An 8,532-nucleotide genomic window follows, 5' to 3' on the forward strand; every position below is an offset into this window, starting at 1 on the left:
GCCGGTTCTAATCAGGATTCTGGTATGAGATCCTCCTGGACTCCTGAAAACAGAGGGAAATAAATTGATTTTCACGTGAAAAGTTTGGATTATATCTACTTACAACCCGTCTCCGAACATATTGTTTTACCAGATTCTTTTTCTCGGATCCGAGTAAGCCAACAACCACATTTGTTTTCAGTATAACCCGGATCTTGTCCCATTCTGATCCAACAATATGGCTCTGATCTGGTACGAACCCAGCATCCCTACTTGGATATCCCCAAACACTAGTTAAGTGGTTGCCAATAATGCATTAGCTCGACATATGATCGAAGGCAAATATGGAACTTTGGATCAATAATTTATTTGCATGCCGTGTTCTCTTATATTTTAATTTTAGTGGGCGTTTTGTTTCAGCCTTTTCCTTGTGAAAGAGAGAGTCTTTCATAAGAAAAGGGGCCAACAAATGCTCTTGTGATAAAGAGGTCCGCTCGTTAAATATAAAAAATGAGTTTGCTTATGAAAACAAGGCCATGTCTCTTCCCATGAGGAAGCACCTTTCCACCTAAGTGACTCTTTGATGTAGAGTGGGAGCAGGGCTTGAGCCAAGTCTATTGGATCATTTTGGATTTTTTTTGTTTGGATTTTTTGGGTTTTTTTTTATAATGGATATTGAATTTACTTAATTGATTTTATAAGTTTACAAAATCAAAACATTTTCTTAATTGAAAGCTTATCAAAATAAGTACCAACGGGGCTCCGCTTGTGTGGCAGGAGTTGCAAATTCGAATCCCAATGGTATAGCTGTATAACTGGTAGGGTCTGCCTAACCCCAGCTTTCTCTGTCGAAAAAAAAGGGCTTATCAAAATAAGATGTCTAAGTCATATGGGAGTCAGGATTAGAATTTTTAATCTATATATAGACGAGAGGCCTAAGAGTTTAAGGCAGTTCAAAGTTTAGAGTTAAAATGAATTGTTTTTAGTTATTTTTTATTTTTTATTTTTTATTTTTATAAAAAAATCAATTATTACAATAAATTTTATTAAATAATCTAGTTTCATAGCTCTGCTTGAGTGCCAAGCTTGCGAGTTTCAAGAGCAATTCTCCTGCATCCTGCAACTTGAGAGGTTCCACTCATCCTTATCTTTACACCCCTTCTTGAGATTTCATTGATGCAAGTTGTTTTGATGAAATCGAACTTCATATTTGTGATCTACATCATTCATTTAGTGATCAACATTTAAATTGCCGAAATTGGATTTGTGTGCATGATTTTTTGGCGATTGAAAAATCAAAGGTTGATAAAACACAAAATCTTGCGATTTAAAAATCATATTTTTTGTTGGCAACGTACAATCCAAGAGTCAATTTTATTAGATCCACCATGCTGCCCATCCATAAGGTCACACTTGATTAAAACAACTTCCATGTAAGATTTAAGAGAGGTCACACTTGGTTAAAACAACTTCCATGTAAGATTTAAGAGGGGCATGGATGCCCCAAAGGGGTTTGACGCAGTGAGAGATGAGGCCTACGCTGCTAGTCTGGCTGTCTAGGTTCAAATCCCACATAGTGTGGTGACTCCCTGGAGGCAAGGGGTAAGCCCACAAAGTTTTACATTATCAGGACAGTGATCATAAGTACAGCAAGCAGAGCCAGCACGACTAGGTCTGATATTAGAGGTGTCCATGTGACTGGTTTTGACAGGTTTCAATTTTCAATGTCCCTAGTGGGACAACATAAGATATTGTTCTCCTTTTGCTTCTGCAAATTTGTAAACAGACAAAGCCAATGAATGGTAGGCCAACTTAAAACACAATTCAAAGAGTCATCCTATTCCTAACACACCTTATAAATATGTAATTTATTCCCATGCATGTTAGCACCAAGTTTAATAACCGTATCTCCATGTTTGTTGAAATAAAATAGCTAAATAAAATATTACTCTGAGGGCCAGCTATGTGTAAAAATATAAAGATTCTTTCTTGCCAACCTCCCCCATTTGCTGGTGCATGCCCTCCACATCCTTTCCTACATAAACCGACGAAAGCTCCTGCTCAGAATTGCTGCTGTACCATGACAAAGTTTGTTTGTTTTTTATGGCGAGGAACCCTCTTCAAAGCGACGAAAACTCCCAGGTGGGGCAACGGCCACCCTGCCTTACATGACTCACCTTTGAAAGCTATGAAGACACCCATACGCCAGTGGGGTTTGATCTGGTGCCTTCATCTCAGCACCTTCACAACCACCCCACTGGCCATGCGGACCACGATGAAGTTTGTTGCACACGCTGGTTACTTTCCTTCACACAGTATTTTTTGTTCTATTTTCATGCAAGTTAGATTCTGCGGTGGACAAGGGTAGCCATCGAACGACCTGAGGCATCGAACACCCATTGGATGCGCAATTGCATGCCTTATCATTCGCTTCAAGGACTTTCACTAGAAAAACAGTAGTCAAGCTTGGTATCTAATAACAATGCTAACTGCCAACATTCACAATGGCAACTTGAAAAGTATATATAATTTAGCTAACTTTTACAAATATTGAATACATTGTTAAGCATAGAGAAAGACACAGAATGTAATCAAAACTATGGGTGCAACTGGGTTTGATAAACCCGAATAGATTTGATGTCTCAAACTTACCTAATTTTGACCGTAATGCTCTAAAAATAACTCAAAAATATATTTTTTTTTAAATACGAGGTAGGACCCATAATTTATTTTATTGTTTTATTAATAAAAGATATTAATAGGTATTCACCTCTTATATTAGAGATGAGACTCTTGCCTAAGTTCATCTATAAATAGAGGTCCTCACGAGGAGGATTAATAAGGTTAATTATCTCTCCCTCTCTCTATTGAAGTGCATCTCTTTTTTCTTCTTCCTCTCAACCTTTAAGATAGTTGAGACTTTCATTAGAAACCTGCAACTACCTTTGTGAAGGTCTAATTTAGCGCGAAACGAGGTGCGTGTAGAGAAAAAAATGATGATATCATTACAAAAAATGCATTTTCAATACAGAATCTCTACTTTCATGGTGTTCAATTTCAGGGTACATTAGCATACCCTTTTTTTGATCTAGGACTTGGATCTACATGTAATATACACCTAAAACATCTATGGCTATTAGATCTATATGAAAAAGATTTTTGAAAACCCAAAATGATGTTCTAAAAGATCAATTTTGAGAAAATAATTTGGAAAAGACTAGTTTCAAAACCCTAAAAAGCAAAAATCATATGAATAAATAGATTTGTATTTTATTGAATTGTTCAGCATGTATAATGAATATATAAGGATGTTTTTTAGTGTTTCTTCATAGATCTTGATGTTGTAAATTTGTCTCTTGCATATATCTTTGTTAAAGATACAGAAAAATCATTTTTGAAAAAGGTTTTGCCAAAAATATTTTAGGGTTTTGATGTTTTATGTTAAAGAAAGTTAATCTTATCATATATGGTAGATTAGTACATGTATAACATTATTAAATAGCATATTATTACATAAATAAACTATGATTTTATGTTGTTTAATGTTTCTTATGATTCTTGCATAGATGAAATTGTATTCGAGATATTTCATAAAGGTTTTGTGATTCTTGGATTATAGATGTTAATATTTTAGTAAGATTAGCATAAATATGATCAAAGATGTGTTGTATGATGTTGTCAATATGTTTAAAGCAAAAAATTGTGATTATATGAATTTTACTATAATTCTTGTTTTTAATTAATAGATCTTGCATAAGTTTGAATCTTGGTTATTCTGTCTTCATTTTTTGTTCTTACTAGTTTTAGAAACAAATCGATATCTTTATGCAAACAAATTTAAAAAATAAAAATATTGAAGTGTTTTACACATCCAGAGCTTGGATTTATAATATTGTTTAATTCTATTTGGTTTCATTTTGAGGTTGAAACGTCCATTGCAATAGAACACAGGTTTTTTACCATGTCAGCAAAACTATTCTAACTAAAGATTTTGAAAGCACTGAAACTCTAATCAAAACTGATCAAAATAAATTATGAAAAATTTAGGTGAATGATAACATGTATAACAAGATTCAGTAAAAAGAATTTTGTTAAAAGATGTTTCTTTAAATCTCGAGAAATTTCTCAAACCAAAATAAATTTTTGCAGTTGACAGGATTGGTCTGATATTGTTCCTGAATAGGGTTTAGTTTCAGAATGTTCCTTAATTTAGTACGATAAATTTTGCAATTCTTTTTCTTGAACTGTGTTCCTAAGATATTAGGGCAATCCCAGTAAAATATTGAGAGTTAAATTTGGTTTCTATAATTTTTTATAGGTTTTCCAACATCGGGTTAACAAGGATCCGAACTTCACAATATGGCATGTGTTGATGCTTGGTTGTATTTTACTTTGTGAAGCATGTTTATTGTTGATTAAATGGGATATTGGACTGATATGTGTGTTAATTGAATGTATTTCATTATTAATTAAATTGAGCATGCATAAATATCAATAACTAGTTTACCTTGACTGTGTAAATGCATAATGATTGCATTATTTTATTGATTGTTATGGTAGAGACTAATCGAAAGCATGCATTAAGTGTCATGAATATTGTTGCATATGAACCTTGAATGTGGTTGCATCTTTAATCGTATTGTAATAAATCAAACCATAAAAATCATGTTTATGTGATTTATTTTGTAAAAAATATGAATTATACATGGTTTTTTATGTAAATAGTACGTTATCATGTTCTCACGAATACATATACTTTTAAAAAACTTTATCATACACCCAAACATGCAACCATGTTCAAGATTCATATGCAACAATATTCATGACACTCAATGCATGCTTTCGATCAGTCCAAGCACATATATAGGGCTAATATTTCACCAAATACACATTTGAAAATTTATTTCAACATATAAATGCATATTTAGTGCTATGTACACACACATAAGTTGCAGGTTTCCTACCTAAAAAATCGACAAGATGGAAAAATCATCGAAAATCATTGGATGTTGGTGTGTAGCTTCACCACCAATGGATGTACAACCCCACCTTTAAGCTCTAATAGAGGTCTTGACCTAGGGTTAAAGGAAGAAGAGAGTAGAGAGAGGAAGGGTCAAAATTGAGTGAGGGGTTTCTTCTTATCCTTTTATAGATTTTTCTAGAGACTCTCTCTCAAGGAAACTCTTAACTCCATGAGAACTCTATCCTTCTAGGAGGCTTGCAGACATAAAGACTCAACTAAATTTGACATTTAAATGGTCAACTTAATAGTTCTCAAAACGTAGATCATCGTGATAGTCTTAGATTTAATCGTATGTGCACGAATTGGCCAAAAAAAATAATCGATGCTGAAAAATGTTGATTTTCCACCTATAATTAGGCATAGACTTTGGCTTATGATAAAATGCTCAAATTGACACCAATTTGGGCATGTAGATAGTCGGATTTGATGTGCTTAAAATGAGTAATGTCAAGGTCGACTCTGATTTAATCAATGAGTTACCGATCAACCAAAAAAAATTGCCAGAATAGTAATGACAATGTTGAGGGCATCCCACACTTGGGTCCCTATTGGGTCCAAATATCATATTAGACCCAATTGAGTTTTAAATGGATATTTAAACCTAAATTAAAATTGAATTCTATTTTAAATACCTAATGAAATTTCAAACCACCATTAAGACCCAATTTTATTTTTTTTTATTTAATAATTATGAAAAAATTTATAAAAAATTCTCGTGTATTATACCCATATGTTTGGGTCAAATATAAAAAGCAAAACCATTTAAAAAAATGAGTGGGCTCTGGGTATGAAAATTGTAGAATCAAAACTGACCAAATTTTTATACCTGATCTGAACCAATATGTATTCAAAGTCATTTCATGCCTGGCCCATTTTCATACTTAACCCAAATGATTATATAAAAGGTATACTTGAACTTGAACTTGAACTTGTCTTGGACCTGACATCTAGACCGACCCTAACTTGAACCTAATCTACACCAATTAATAAAAATTTAAATATAATTACCATCAATCCAATAGGTCTCCTTTATCATAACATCTTTTTTAACTAAAAATAAATAAAAATCTTATAGACCTCACTTACATTAAAGCAAATCTACCCATTTATATCAACCTAATACCTGAATCCAATAAACTATACAAGCCAACAATCTTAGTAATATTTACACCCAACCTGAATATGAATTAGATTAAGACATTTGCCATTTAGAATCAACAAGTTCTTTTTTCTTGAACTCATCAATCCATATGAGTTTCACCATACCCAACCCCAAACCCATACTTGAGCCAAATTGGGTCAGGTTTGAATCTAATTGTTAGACCCAATGGGTAATTTGATCCGATTTCCTAAAATCCCTATAATTTTTTATATTCTCCCAATGTCCAAAATCGTAAATATCTAACACCATTAAGACACTTTTACCCTTTATAACTATGAATTTAAGCATTTTTAAGACAAAATTGTATGGTCTATCGAATATGTCCAACATTCACTTAAATCCAGAATCACAGTTTTTTTCATATGAATTTAGACCTCACGAAGTCGCATGATTTTATTTGTGAAATCTCAGTGAAACTGAAACCACCAAAATTGCAAATATCATACTCATTCACATATATGTTAATATTTCACAAAAATATATTTGTGAAACACTTATCACTAATTTTGTACATATCTAACTTTTCACATATATTGAATGCTCTCATATGAAGTTATTTATGAATCTCAAGACATCACAAATATCATACTTAAATATTTATGAAATTATGATAAATATGCAAAAAAGTTTATCTTTTGCAAATTTCTTGAATCATATATAAACTCGTTGTAGATTTTTGCATATAACAACCCAAATAACAGTGAATGTAAGCAAATAGACATTCAAATTATTTAAACATTCAAATAATTTAAAAACATATAAACAATGACATTATATACAAATCATCCAACAATGCTTTCAGTTTGAACATTCAAATCATTTAAAGTGCAAGAGCAATGGTTTCAGTTTAAGCATTCAACAATGATTTTAGTTTTACATTCAAATCATTTAAACATTCAATCAATGACGTTATATACAAATCAATGACAACCAAACGACTCTATGTAAAAATTTATTCATATAAACATTCAAATGACATTATATACAAATCAATGAGTAAGTTAATGAGTTACAATGTTGATCTTCGAATATATACAAAAAAAATAAAAAACAATCAAATGAATTTATGCAGTTGAGGATGTTGTGATTGTTGTGTTCATAGTGTCTCGATGACCTTGTTTGCATTTTCCAGAAGGCTAGCTTGAGTACATATCATATCCTCTTGAGTATGTACCATATTCTCTAGCATGCAAATTTCTTCAAGTACAAGAGTCAACTCTCCCTCTAATCCACTTGTGTTCTTTATGTGCTCCTCTCCAACTTTCTTCTTCTTTTGAAAGGCTCCTTTTGTTGTTGAAGAACATGCAACCTGCTAAACATCTACAAAATCGTCATTAGTGGCACGTTCCATGGATGACAAGATGATGTCATTGCCACCCTTATGCCAGTCTTAAAGTTCGAGGAGGAATATCGTGGGGTAATCCTTCATTCAATCTGTCGTGGCATGCGATGCAAATTTACTAATTATGCACGGACGACTGGTTGGTTGATAAACAAACCCAAACTGCTGAACGACTTGACTGGCCATTTTGTACTCAACTTCATTCATGTTGTGTATCCAAATATCCTTCCTGGCAATGTCCTTCGCCCCCACAACTACATAATCATTCTCCTCCTCCTCTAATGCACCTTCATAGGGACACTAGTTTACCAATATTTCCTTTATGGTTAGGTCTACATGCATTTATTTAAAAAAAACATGAAATATCAACAACAATATTTATGTTTGCCATAGTCATCCTGCGAAGCAATACAGTTGAGTCGACACATGACATGTGAGGACCCACCAATTTTCGATCATGCCCTCTTTATTGCATGACAGACTTCACATTACATCATATAGAAATTTATGGACAACATCACACATCTGGGGTCTTTCAATGGATATGTACTCCCATATCCAAACCTGCATAACAACGATTAACAAGGATTAATATGCAGTATGTATCAAAATACAATATATAAGTATAAGAATAACTATAAATCAAAAAGTTTGGGTACAATAAAGGAATAAATACCTTCAATAACACCAACATTCTGGCAAGGCTTTTTCTTTCACTCCTAGTGCTACTCAAACTTGGATACAGGTGTGCAAGTGCAGCTACTTTTCATGCGTATTGATCGATGTGATTCAGGTCTTTCAATAGTTCAATGTACGATGCATGGACCGACTTATCACTAGTGCCAATGAATAAGCATGAGCCAAAGAAGTATAGCATGAATGCTTTCATTATCTTGTCTACCTACTAATGTCCTTCCTTCCAATACACGGTAATTTTGCTTTCATCCTCTCCGGCTTATTAAGGTCATAATTGCTCTTAAGCTATGAAAACTTGATCTTGTTGGCTTCAAACACATCATCATCTGC

The sequence above is a fragment of the Nuphar pumila genome, chromosome 7 (assembly GCF_984573655.1).
Source record: "Nuphar pumila chromosome 7, dmNupPumi1.hap1.1, whole genome shotgun sequence".
Taxonomy (NCBI): domain Eukaryota; kingdom Viridiplantae; phylum Streptophyta; class Magnoliopsida; order Nymphaeales; family Nymphaeaceae; genus Nuphar; species Nuphar pumila.